This window comes from Borostomias antarcticus, assembly GCF_949987555.1.
Source record: "Borostomias antarcticus genome assembly, chromosome: 15".
NCBI classification, from domain to species: domain Eukaryota; kingdom Metazoa; phylum Chordata; class Actinopteri; order Stomiiformes; family Stomiidae; genus Borostomias; species Borostomias antarcticus.
In genome coordinates, this window is record NC_140248.1 from 11515528 (window position 1) to 11529658 (window position 14131).

A 14131-nucleotide genomic window follows, 5' to 3' on the forward strand; every position below is an offset into this window, starting at 1 on the left:
CAAGGGCTTTGTTATGGATGTGTCCTTGTGCAGGCTGGACACAGTGGCCACCAGCCAGCTGACTCTTGACTAGGTCCTCAGGGCCGTTCAGACAATAAAGACTCTCATCGTTAACAATGCAATGGTTGGCTGGCCTCTGCTGAGGTGATGCACTCATCCTCGGAGGCCAGGTTGTGTGCAGAAGCGCAAGGTTATAAGAATCAGTATAACACCACAATAACTTTGTATTAAATTACTTTTATAATATCATATAATGAGCTTCGGACTACAAGGGAAATGTCAAGTTAAATTAGTATTCCTCAGACAAAAAATGTTGATTCTGATCTCATCTGTCTACCCTCGGTTGACCCACGTCTTACTCCCTGTTTGAAAGGCCACGTCTAGACTTTGTCTTAACAGCCATCCAGCTAGCCAGAGAGAGAGTCCCGCCAGCCAGACAGCATGCGCTTCAAGTCACATCTAGTCAAAAGGCCTTGGATGGATGGACAGATACAGTATATACTATCTATCTACCTACCTATTTATCTATCTACTGTATCTATCTATCCATCTATCCATCTATCTATCTAGGGGTCTTCTTCCATTGTTCTATCAGGATACAGTACAGTAGATAGATAGATAGATAGATAGATAGATAGATAGATAGATAGATAGATAGATAGATAGATAGATAGATAGATATTGCACATATTGCACATACCACATATTGTACATAATACATATTGCACATAACCCATATTGCACATACCCCAGTGAAAAAAAACACCTTGACCCATTGCACAACCCCTATAACCTCACAAATGAATTTCCAATTGGGCGTAGATACAGTACAATCAAAACTATAGGCAAACTAAAGCTGTGAACACCCTGACAGACAAAGCTAGAGGGCTTTCTACCGCATCAAGATTTCCAAGTCTTTCAAGATTCATTGTTGGTCAGGCCTATCACTGCTGTCAACAAACTTGGTATCGATGGTATCGGAGTCAAAGGTGACTGTACAGTCGTGCATGTACAGGGAGTACAGTAGCGGGGACAGCACACAGCCCTGGGGAGGGGCTCCCGTGTTGAGTGTGAGGGAGGATGAGGTGTGGTTGCCTACCTTCACCACCTGGGGTCTGTCTGACAGGAAGCCCAGGATCCACTTGCAGAGGGCGTCACTTTGCCCCCGGACCCTGAGCTTGGTGTCGAGTCTGGGAGGGGTTATAGTTATGATGACCCCCCCGCTCTGTCTCCTGCTCCCGCTCTGTTCTGCTGTGAAACAGAAGTTTCCCCATGGGGATAAATAAAGAGCTATCTACAGTATCTATTTGAGCAACGTTTTGACCCCACAGGGGCTTCTTCAGGCAGAATGTGTGACGACGGACTGGGCCAGGGACAGGCTGAATATCACTGTGAACACAGGAGCCAGTTGGTCGGCACATGCCTTGAGGACCCGCTCTGTGATATCGTCTGGTCCCGTGACTTTCCTGGTGTTCACCTGTTTACACAGCCTTCTGATGTTGTGTTTCTGGTTTGGGTAAGTTTTGATGGTCTGTCGTGGCTACATTCTCCTCTGTAGCCTTGCTGATTATTTCAATAACTTCCTCTGTGAATGTATTGTTCAACAGTTGTGTTAGTGAACCTACACCATAGCGTATCGTGTGCAGTGCAACCTGTGCGCTTGTCTCTGAATGTTCACATGTCCCAAGACTGGGTGGACCAAAGAACAAGTTCCAGCTCCATTATTTATTTATTTATAGAACTTTTTTGTTAACGATTCCCTAATTTTTCACCAATTTTACACCTTTTTTATAGGGTCCCCCCATGATACTTTTTTTTAGTTTTTTTGTGACATTGTGCAGTGAAAAATGAAAGTAAAGTTCCTCAATTTGCCAAGCATTGTTGTACTTTCAATATATTTTGATGAGAAGTATTTTTAAAGGGGTATATTATATCGGGTAAAACATACCAGACATTACTGATGGTGTGTTATTAATTGGCGTTAGTACTCTAGGGTTAATAGTTATAGAACCCATTTCCCTTTACGGTTGCGAGGTCTGGGGTCCACTTGCCAACCAAGACTTGCCTCTTGTATGTCTCCGCACTGAAAGCCCCATGCTTCTTATGCTGCGTTCACACCAGGCGCGGCGAGAAAATTAAAAAAATTGAACTTTTGCGAATGTCGCCATGCGCGAATTCGCCTGATTCACGCCGCCCGTGCTGCCCGCCGCCCAGTTCACACAAACTGTATTGACTTTCAGTGGCGATTGCTCCCATAAGTCAGGGTAAGCCTGGCTTACCCATATAAATCCAAATAAAACTTGTTTTTTGCGCCTTCTTTCAGTGAAAGAAGGCACGAAAATCGTCTTTCAGACTGTTTTTGACTTAAAGGCCCTACAAGGAGTTTCGGGAAGCGGAAGTGTTTTCCGCCCAAAAAGACCACATTTCCCATGAGCCACCCGCTTCATAAACCTTAGCTACCTGAGCGGTGTTTTGAAGACAGAACGATGGCCACTGACGAGGTAATTACATGTCTTAACGTTACTTTTGACAATATATAATGGTCACATGTCTCTTGTCGGCGGCGCAGGCTACTGCAGTAAATCGTCATTCTAAGGAAGTTCTGGACGACCCGACCACAAAATAATAATATAAAAATGCGTCTTGTATTCTGCCATATCGCTTCATTTTCATCCATGTTTAGCGTTTTGGTAGTGCTCCGTCTCCCCCTACAGTCCTCATGAAAATACAGTCCACGTTACGTGACAGCAGTTTTACTAGCTCGTCATTCACTTAAAGGAGTAGTAAAGGGAAAATGCATGTTTAGCCCTGTTTTAAGGTTAGTTATGATCATATACAATCAGGGCTGAAAATTAACACCTGCCACCGGCCAAATGCAGGTAAAAATTTCCAATTGGCGACTAGATTTCAGAAGGCTATCTGATAAAAAAACAAACTTGGCCAGTATATTTTTTTAATCTACAGTCCCCTTGGCAGGTGACTCACTGTGAGCCAAAAAGTAAATTTTCACCCCTGTATACGGGCACCTTGAAAAATCATTCAAAAATATGTTAAATTCTCGATTTCAAAGACAAGAAGCTTCCACCGCACAGGAACCACAGCATGTCTCGGGACGAACCAGCCTACTCAAACGACGAAGAAGAATCACCCCTCTCAGGAAATGTAGTGGAAGACGTGGGAAGAAGGGGGAGGGTCCACTCACCTGTAGGGGGCTCTGCATTGCTACACCGGCAGTGGAGGGAAGGCTAGTAGTGGTAGCCCTGTGGGCAGTCTTGCCGGGGGTGAAAGTCTGTAACCTTCATGACTGTATAATAAAGGCTATTTCTTTTATATACTTGTCCTGGTCCTGTGAGAGCGTGTGCTAGAGAATCGCAGATCCTGAGTTGGGTGGAGTTAGTACAGTAGGTGTTCCCCTTACACTGTGACATACAAGTGTGCACACCCTTTGATATGACAACCAAAAGGGAGCTGAGGTGTATTTCCACTGATACTGCTTGAGATGTTTCTGCAACTTAATTGGAATACACCTGTGGTAAATTAATTTGATTGGACATGATTGGAGATGGTCCCACTAGGTCCCACAGTTGGCAGTGCATGTCAGAGCAAACTCCACGCCATGGGGTCAAAGGAATTATCTGCAGGCCTCAGAAACAAGATTGTGTCAAGGCATAGATCTGGAGAAGAGTATGGAAAAATTATGCAGGCTTTTACAGGTCCCAAAGAGCACAGTGGCCACCATCATTCATAAATGGAAGAAGTTTTGAACCACCAAGAATCTTCCTAGACTTGTCCGCCCGCTCAACGTGAGAAATCGGGGAAGACGGGCCTTGCCCAGAAAGGTGAGCAGGAACCCGAGGATCACTTTGAGAGAGCTCCAGCATATCCTTGTGGAGATGGGAAAACCTTTCAGAAGATCAACCATCCAGGTATCACTCCACCAATCAGGCCTTTATGGTAGAGTGGCCAGACGAAAGCCACTCCTTAGTAAAAGGCACATGACAGTCCATTGGGGTTTGCCAAAAGGCACCTAGAGGACTCAATCAATGAGAATCAAGATTCTCTGGAATGATGAAACCAAAATTGAACTTTTTGGCCTGAATATCAAGCGTCTGGAGAAAACCAGGCACCACTCATCACCAGGCTAATACCATTCCCTACAGTGAAGCATGGTGGTGGCAGCATCATGATGTGGTGATGTTTTTCAGCAGCGGGAATGGGGCGACTAGTCCTGATAAAGGGAAAGATGAATGCAGCTAAGTACACAGAGACCGTTGAAGAAAACCTGCTCCAGAGTGCTCTGGACCTCAGATTGGGGCGAAGGTTTACCTTCCAGCATGACAACGATCCGAAGCACACAGCCAAGAGAACAAAGGAGTGGTTTCGGAGAAAGTCTGTGAATGTCCTTGAGTGACCCAGCCAGAGCCCAGACCTGAATCCAATTGATAATCGCTGGCAAATCATCCAAGTATTAGGCTAAGGGTGTGGAAAGATATAACCCCTAAATAACCTATTTTTGCCAGCAAAAGAAAACTGCATATTTTCTTAAAAAAATGTTTTCATGTCATCATTATTGGCTATTGTGTGTAGATGTTTGACTCAAAAACTGAACTCAATCTATTGCAGAATAGGTCTGTAACATAATAAAATGTGAAGAGGGGAAAGGGGTGTGCAGACTTTCCGGCTTGACGATAGATAGATAGATAGATAGATAGATAGATAGATAGATAGATAGATAGATAGATAGATAGATAGATAGATAGATAGATAGATAGATAGATAGATAGATAGATAGATAGATAGATAGATAGATAGATAGATAGATAGATAGATAGATAGATAGATAGATAGATAGATAGATAGATAGATAGATAGATAGATAGATAGATAGATAGATAGATAGATAGATAGATAGATAGATAGATAGATAGATAGATAGATAGATAGATAGATAGATAGATAGATAGATAGATAGATAGATAGATAGATAGATAGATAGATAGATAGATAGATAGATAGATAGATAGATAGATAGATAGATAGATAGATAGATAGATAGATAGATAGATAGATAGATAGATAGATAGATAGATAGATAGATAGATAGATAATTTATAGTGATTGTGTCACTGTGGAGAGTGAGCCAATGCGCTGGGGAATTGAGGCAGCCGGGTTGAGTCGACACACTCCAAGGGAACCATGGAGCCGCCAAGCAAACAAATGTTCACATTGATAGGCGTCTCACTGGCATCAGTTCCTCTCTCTCTCTGTCAATCTCTGCTGAATTGATGGACACGATGGATGACCGATGGGACAGGGAATGAAACGCAAAGACACACACACACACACACACACAGAAACAGATACTCCCTAACAGCCTGCAGTCCAGCCATGATTTGTTCTATTTGTGGCATAGCTTGCATCGTCTCTGACCCAGCATGTCCTGGACCATGTATGGTTCTGACTACAGACACTGCTCTGAGAGCTCCGTCTTCTCCGTGCGAAGGATCAGACAGATCTGGAGGCCAGCCCATGTTGCCAGGCTTGAGGAGCCATCTCTGTGGGCTCCTATGGTTGAATGTCAGTAGGCTCCCTGCAGAGAGATTGATGAGATACAACTGCCTTTTTTATATACAACATGCAAGACTTATTTGTAGGTGCGCCCCCCCCCCCCCGCGAGTTTATACCCAATCTGAATCAAATCTCTTTCCTCTTGTCCTCTCTCTCTCTCTTTCTTTCTCTCTCTCTCTCTCTCTCTCTCTTTCTCTTTCTCTCTCTCTCTCTCTCTCTCTCTCTCTCTCTCTCTCTCTCTCTCTCTCTCTCTCTCTCTCACTCTTGGCTGTATCCTGTGCCCCCTGCTGACAGACATGTCTGACTCAGCAGAGTGGAAGTCGATCTCTTTAGTTTAGATAATGTGCAGCTGTCAATGAAATGGAAGAGAAAACAGAACTGTGAATGTGGATGACTAGGAGGTCTGAGTGCATGTGGACACAGTTTGAAGAGATGCTATGATTACACATACAGGAGAATTACAAAATCACAAGTCTGTTTGATTTCAGTGCTTTAATTAGTAAGTTATGTAAAACAGCAACGTTATCTTAATTAAATTGATTTTTCAGCCCCCCATGAGCTAACTGGCTATCCCGCTCTTATTGTGCTGGATTAGCATTGGAAGCATTGGAACTGATGTGTCCAGGCGACAAGACCTATCTTCATTTATCAGACATTATTTCATGTCATTTCAATTCACAGCTTTTTCAGTGGCATGACTAGCTTCCGTCCTACCAGTCCTGAACAGAAACAAGGCAGCCACGCACATCAGCCAGGCTGGATCTGGCCTGGTTCTTTATTTGACTCTTTCATTGTATGTGTAACAATGTTTTAACAGCTGAAAGCAAGGCTCCATGTGCAGGGTGGGCTGTAAAATTTGTTTGTATGTGTTTGTTGCTGTGGTAGTGACAATAAGTGGCCTAACATGTCTTTCAGCCATGCTCCTATGGAGCAGGATGTAGATCCCTAGGAGATACTGCACGTGGCACAATAATCTGTCAACATGAAGAATATGTCTATAGGCCCAGATCCATTCTCAGTCAGATCAGAACCTGGTTGTTGAACACCTGCAGGGACAGGTGGAGTGTGTTCCCCCCTGCACCAGGGCCCATGCCAAGACGGGAAGAATGTACAGTGTGTGTGTGTGTGTGTTTGTGTGTGTGTGTGTGTGTGTGTGTGTGTGTGTGTGTGTGTGTGTCTGCGTGCGTGCGTGTGTTTGACTCTGTGAGGAAGGGGGAGAGTGACATTATTCCCTATAAGAATCTCGAAGGCATCAATCAGCAGAGCTCCTCTGCGAGTCTGGAAGCCAGACTTCCTCTGGTCTGACTCGACGTACCCAGACCCTCCATAATCACCCAGCATCCTCTCTGCTGGCACACTCTGATTGGTGCATCTTCTCGGTTGAAGGTTTCAACACCCTCTTGCTCACCACTTCTTCTTCCCAGGCCTCCGGCTCTCTTTTCTCTGCCATTGGCTGATAGTGACTTCATGCTCACCAGCGGCATGATGTAGAGACTGGGTTTTACCCAGGCGGTCTTTAGGAAACCCCAGCACATCTGGCCAGGCTCGGCCATTATGTCATATTAACTGAAACTATAATTAACCTAGCCATGTCATTTGGTGAGTAACACCCTCTGGAGTGTGTTTCTCTGTGTGTTTGTGTGTGTGTGTGTGTGTGTGTGTGTGTGTGTGTGTGTGTGTATGCGTGCATGTGTGTGTGTGCGTGCATGCGTGTGTGTGTGCGTGGCTTTGGGTGCTCAAAATGTACAGCCAGAGTTACATTTTTCTTTTCATGAATTTCATACTGTGGTCAGTGGCTACCCACGGATGAAGAGAAAGAAACATACAAGTCACTCATAATGACTTGAACAAAATTCTTAAACATGCTGCAAACTGACCAGCGCCACACAAACACTAACCTTTCAGCAAAATGTAATCATGTGGAACTAACCACACTCAAAATGCTTTGTGGCAGCTCCCAGTTCCCAGCAGAACAACAAGTAATATAGAAACTAGAAATCTCATGGATTAAGATTAAAGAAAGGCTCACACAGGCTATACTAGGATTCAGCACAATGTGTGAAGAGCGTAGTGCACTACATCACACTGGCAGACAGACGCCAGATGAATCTCTCGGCATGTTAGACTGAAAGAAGTGCCTGCCATAGCTGTCCAGCCATGACGTCTTAAGAAGGTTGTAGCGAGACAATGGCCCCGTTCAACACCAGCCCCTGGCCTCAGAATCAGAATCAGTTATTTGCCAGGTAGTTTACAACATACTAGGAATTTGCTTCGGTCAGTGGTGCATAACACTGATGGAGACAGCATTAGACAGGGTGTAAAGACAAGACGGGACAGTGCCAATGAGCAGTACAGAATACAAATACAAAACACAAGATACAAAATGTAGTGCGATGAGTACCTACTACAGTAAGTGTACTCTCCTCCCAAGACACTAGTGTGAAGCTTGTGAAAGGAGTGGACGTTCAACCGAGTTAGATGGAGAAACTACACCATCTCACCATCCCTCAATTCCCTTTCCGATCTACAAAAGAGTCAAAGGAGAGGGTGTGGGTGGCTGTTTCTGAACGGGGCCCCCTGTGTTCCCATAAGCCTGTGTCGTTGGAAGATATTTCCTCACAGTGGCAGCAATAGGCAGAGGTGGCACCTCCCACGGTTGGCACGTTTGTCTCAGCGCCCATTGGGGCGGGCATGTTCTGCGGCGTCGCTATGGAAACCACTTGAACATGCCGCTCGCTGTTGTGTGAGCAAAAGGGAGAAGTTAAAAGAAGGAGAAAGGCGGGGGGGGGGAGCTGAGTGTGTGGTTGTCTGAGAGCTAGAGAAAGCGAGGGGGAGGGAGTCAGAGAGAAAGAAAGAGAGAGAGAGAGATTGCTGCCTGCTCTCTCCAGGCGAGTTCCTGAGAGGGGACCTCTGGTGCTGTGTATAGCTCGCTGTCCTGCTGTTTGGGACGGCTGAGCTGGGCTCTTCTGTTTCCTGTCCTCATCAGTCTCCCAGTCCTGACCACCCTGGAGCCCTCAACCTTTTTACCTCCACCCTTAAACCTCCAGCCACAGGCTCCCGCCGGCAGCCTCTGGCCTCCAGCCTCCAGCCAGACTGGCCGTTGCTAGAGGAATGTATGGAAAACACTGACTCATCTCCGTGACAACAATGACCAAAAAAAGACTTCTGAGGACAATCTGCCCTGATGTGTGCCTTTGAATTAATAATAGACACAAGCTGTGTTTTTGATTTTCAATAATAATATACAGTAATAGCCTACAGCAATGTTACAGCATTGTAAAGCATACAGCATTGTATTGTTACACGGAAGCTCATGGTTTAATCTTCAATGTAACTGTTGTTTCAACATTCGGTTTGCAAATAGCCTACATTTCACGGGACAGCATACTGAGACCAAAAAAGATTAAACCGTGAGCTTCCCATTTTAGAAAAAATGAAGTCTCCGACGTAACTTCAGGCGAGGCACAAACGTCACGGTAATCGGCAGAGGTTAATCAGTCACACCCCGTAACGACGCTAACCACCAGCTGACTGTCAGCTGTCATAGCATTGGTTCAGCTCGCTAGAGCGCATGTATTTAAGCTGTCAAAACATGTCATTGTTCGCGCTTGCCATTACTGCTGGTTGTGTATTTGCATGCTCGCACCACCTCCTCCCCTGCTCCACCTGCGTATGTCGATGTCATCTCTGTTGTCATCGTTGCTCTCTGTCCGGGGGTATTGCTGCATTCTTCCGGTATTCCACTATGCGTCGGCTAGTGGAAGCCAGGGTAGACACTAGCTGGGCTCTGTGGCTCTCCGTGGTGACCGTGGGCCGAAACATCTCTGAATGGCCATCCAGCGGTCCCTCCGGTCACCATGGAGGCAGAGACACTAGGCTGTATCTCCTTCGGACTCCACGAAGCGTCGGCCCGTGGAGGCCAGGGACTATAATGTACAGCAGTCCCCCTGTGGCTCTCTTTGACGGTCTTAGTGGGCTGAGTTACCTCCGAGCGTCTTCCCGATCGCGGCCCACTCTGATCGTCATAGAGGCAGGGGGCTAGATGCCGTTCCCCCTTCTGGCTTCTGGGGGGGGAAACACCTAGATTGCCTCCCCCTGCTAACGCGCTTTCCACATCGGTGGAAGGCAGGGGGCCCCCCAAACCGAGCACACCGCCAAAATTCATAATGCTATGTATTTATAGTTGCATGCTAATAATGGGTCAATTTTGACAAAAGTGATCTCGACTGAACTACACATTTCCGCATTTACTGTGGCCCCGTCCACTTCCATTGTAATGAAAGTTGCGGCACACAAAAATATCGATCTAGCTCAATACTTGGAAGATAGCGATCAGTGAAATTATGGTCTCTGTGTCAGTTTCACATACTGCATATACATACCACAAATAAAGCTAAATGTCCAAAATACCATATGCCTTCAACTCCAGTCCCAGCTCTAGTTCAAGTCCCAGTCCTAACACCAGTCCTGGTGCTAGCTCCAGTCCTAACACCAGTCCTGGTCCTACAGTAGCTCCAGTCCTAACACCAGCCCCAGTCCCAGCTCTAGTTCCAGTCCCAGTCCTAACACCAGTCCTGGTCCTACAGTAGCTCCAGTCCTAACACCAGCCCCAGTCCTAGCTCCAATTCCAGTTCCAGCACAGATCCCAGTCCCCCAGCTCCAGTCCTAGTCCCCTCAGCCTGTGTGTGTGTGTGTGTGTGTGTGTGTGTGTGTGTGTGTGTGTGTGTGTGTGTGTGTGTGTGTGTGTGTGTGTGTGTCAGGATCCATCCCACCCCCTAGTGACCGGTCCCCTGTGACTCCTCCCTGTTCCCCAGTATCTTCCTTTCCCTGCCCTGGTGGCTCTGTGTTTGTTAACCCTTCACTGTCCGCCTTGCTGTGTGATAGTCTCGTTATGTTTAGCGCCACATGTGCGTTGTCCCTCGTTAGCTTCACTTCATATTTTGTCTCAGTTCGTTTGTTCTCCTTGTCAATTCATTGTTTGATGTTGGTTGCGATCCCTGGGTTCCTGCTCCTCATGTGTCTATTATTAAACTCCCTGAACCTGCTCATCCTGCATTTGGCTCCTGCCTCCCCTGCTTTACGCAACCTTGGCACAAGGGTCAGGAATACAACGACAAAGAGTCAGGTCCCTGATCTTGACCGCGATTCCCACAACAGGAAACTCCAAAAAGCATAATATTCTTTATGTTTGAAGTCCCTGTCACATACAGTAACTTATGACTATAGAAAAGGAGCACTAATGGCATAGCTGGCAATATTCATGTAACAGATTGGTCTTTGAGACAAGTTTTTCCCCGACCAAAATAGTCTGTTTCGTTTGATTTCCAGTTTATTGTAAACAATTTAAAGAAGGTGGAACTTTACTCCATTGCATATATCTGTAAAACAATCACACAGGACACAGCTTGTCTCTGCGTCTGCCTCTGGCCCTTGGATGCTTGTGGTAAACAAATGCCTCTAAGATTCCCTCAGTGTTGCATCAACAAAAAGACAACAGATGATCTGTGAGAATGAATTTGGGAGGTTTATAAACCCCAGGAACGTCTTTGCCTGCTATGTCTAAATCTAAAAGCATAAGGGCAGAGGCTAATGCTAGCAGTGGTGGCTTTGATTTGTATCTTATTTCATGTAAGATATTTCATATCTTATTCCATAATTTCTTGTCCAGAGAGCAGAGAAAGGGTGAGGTCGTCACCATTCAAAGATCTGGTACAGTCCTCCCCTCAATCCCATTTTAATGAGACACAAAGCAGAGTTATCCCTCACCAGAACAACCAAAACATTAAGAGGATCAAGTGAAGAACATAAAACCAAACAAATCACTCCCCAACTGTCAGAATGCACACACTCACGCACGAACACACACACACACACACACACACACACACACACACACACACACACACACACACACACACACACACACACACACACACACAAATACACAAGATGGGGCAAGATTCTCATTTAGCTACATTATTCTGTCTGCCTTGTATTGTACAACATGTAATGTACTGCAACTCAGTGTTATTTGCATACCATGTCAGTCCTCAACTGAGGACCTCCTGCTGTGCTGTGACAGGTATCTGTTCACTCGTAAACTGAAGTCTCAGACGGACCGTACGTGTCTGGCAGTTCAGTTTCGGCCATGTTGCGGTGTTCTATGGATGTGTGGAGAGAAGGGATAGAATGTAACTCTTCAGTAGAAATATTACAGTAGGTACAGTACTCAACCCCGGGTTTCACAGGCAATCATCCAACAAGACTCCACAAATCACACCTGTCGCAGACCACACCGTATGGAGAGAGAGAGTGTAGGAATGCAACCTATTGAAAGAAGGAGAGAGAGAGATGGAGAGAGAGGGAGAATAAGAGAGAAGGAGAGAGAGAGGGAGGGTGGAAAAGAGGGTGAGAAACGTACAGTACGCAGAGAGAAGTGAGGGGCGCATAGAGAAAGGAAGGCTGACATGGTTCCAGCATTTCACTGGAACTGAGCCCAACTGACAGTTGGCTACATACAGATGTAAGTGCAAGGGACTGACAGACATCTACTTGAAGTGCAAAAGCAGCATTCCTATCTTGTCCAGTTGATTAATTACACGGGGGAACGTGCAAAGGGGAGAGGACTGAGAACCGCACACAATGCTTTCCAGATACCCTCTGAGCTTTTATCTCAGCCTGTGCTTTTGAAGTGGATATGGATTTGGTTAGGCGTTAGGGCAGTTAGACTGAATGGGTCTGAGACTAAAATGACTAGATTCAATGAGGGACGATTTGAGTAGTTCAATTAGATTTGAAACATCACAGAAGCTTATGCTTTCCAGCTCTGGACCAAGGGGAAATGCTTTTCTGTCTGCTGGCTTTGAAAGCTTTTCCCGAAGGAACGACCCCATCCCAGCTCTGTTTACGGCGCAGCCATGGACAGCTAGCCAGTGCTAAAGTGGAGGTGGTGGTCACGTGACAAAATACTGTTACGCAGACATGTTTATCTGCACTCCTGACAGAATGTTTACCCTGTGGAACTGAGATGAGGTGAAACACCGTAGCAAAGATTCTTTCCATTGAAACTAGACTTTGGTTGACGGTATGCATACTGTAAGAACAAACGATAGAACTATCCTTTAAACTTCCAAGGCATTTTTCATGTACTCCACTGAATAGACATTTGATAATATTACTGTACATCATGTTGTTGGAGCTAAGAGAAACTTAGCATCTATCCATAATAAAGGTGCACACCCATGTCCAGTTAAATCCAAATCATTAAGAGTCAATCGTTGCAAGGAGAGTGGTGCATCCTGTTCTCACTTCACTCCACTAAACGCTCTTAGGTCTGTTCATGCACAGGTGAAGCAGAACCAGGCCCCAGCGACCTTGACCGCAACACACCTCCTGGAACCAGGAGACTAGGTCGAAATCAGGATCCTTGCCAGGAACCAGCCCCTGCTGCTTGGGTGGCTGGAACGTTCCAGCAGACCATGGTCCCAACACCTGGATCCACCATTCTTAGCATTGCAGCGCTACAGATCCTGATAGCCATGATGGTCCTGGTCCCGGCCAGGAGAGGGAGCATGACCAATGACGGGCCCCGATGAGCTGCGGATCTGCTCGGGATCCCTGAGGTCAGTGTTAAAAGTGTTCCCCTCAGGCCACAGAGATGTCTCCTCACTTGTTGGTCATCCAAGCAGACTGCTTTCCTACTGTATGTTGATGACTTGTCCACCTGGTTTGCACTTGCTGTGCCTCGTTGTTCGACCTTTCAAATTTAGAAGCCTTTACAACCACCCTATGGAGGTCCACACTGGCCATTTTTCTTTACTTCTATCAGTTTTTAATATTTTACTTGTCTATACTGTACCGTATCCTTTATGCCGGAAATGGTCTTTTAGAATGCCACTGACACACCAACAGTGGAACATAGGCTATCCTTTGTTCAGTATTCTACGGGTTCTACGGGATCTCATCAGTGTCAATATGCAAGTGTAACAGCTGGATCAATCCTGTAGCTCCTCAGCCATGGACCTTTCAGCATGGGCTGGGTTGTCAACAAAGCAGACAGACACTTAACCATTCAATGACACTAGACTGAGGTGATAACACATCTGGGCTCACTGTTGAGCTTAACAAACAACGTTCAACAGACAATCACAAGCAACACATGACACTTTCACATGTATCATACTTGGCACAGAAAAGATACTCATGTCTTAAAGTTGACAGAGGAAAAGAGGCTCTTATTTGGCCTCTTAAAAAAATATTCAATAAAATCTGAAAAAAAATATTTGCATATGTGATATTTTTTGGGTATCACATTTGATACACTCGGGTATAACATGCATTTTGGCGATCACAACAAGTTTTTTTCTTTTACAAAAACAAACATTTTTCTTTTTGTTTGGAATATTTGTCTGCATTTCAACTGGTTTGATTTTTTTTTTTCCAAACAGCTACTCTTTTACATCCTTTTTTATTTCGCTTTGTGATATGCAACAAAACAGTTTCTGTCCTTGTTCAGGCACAGGTGGACGCTGCATTTCCCACAGTAGACATGTGAGAAGTGATT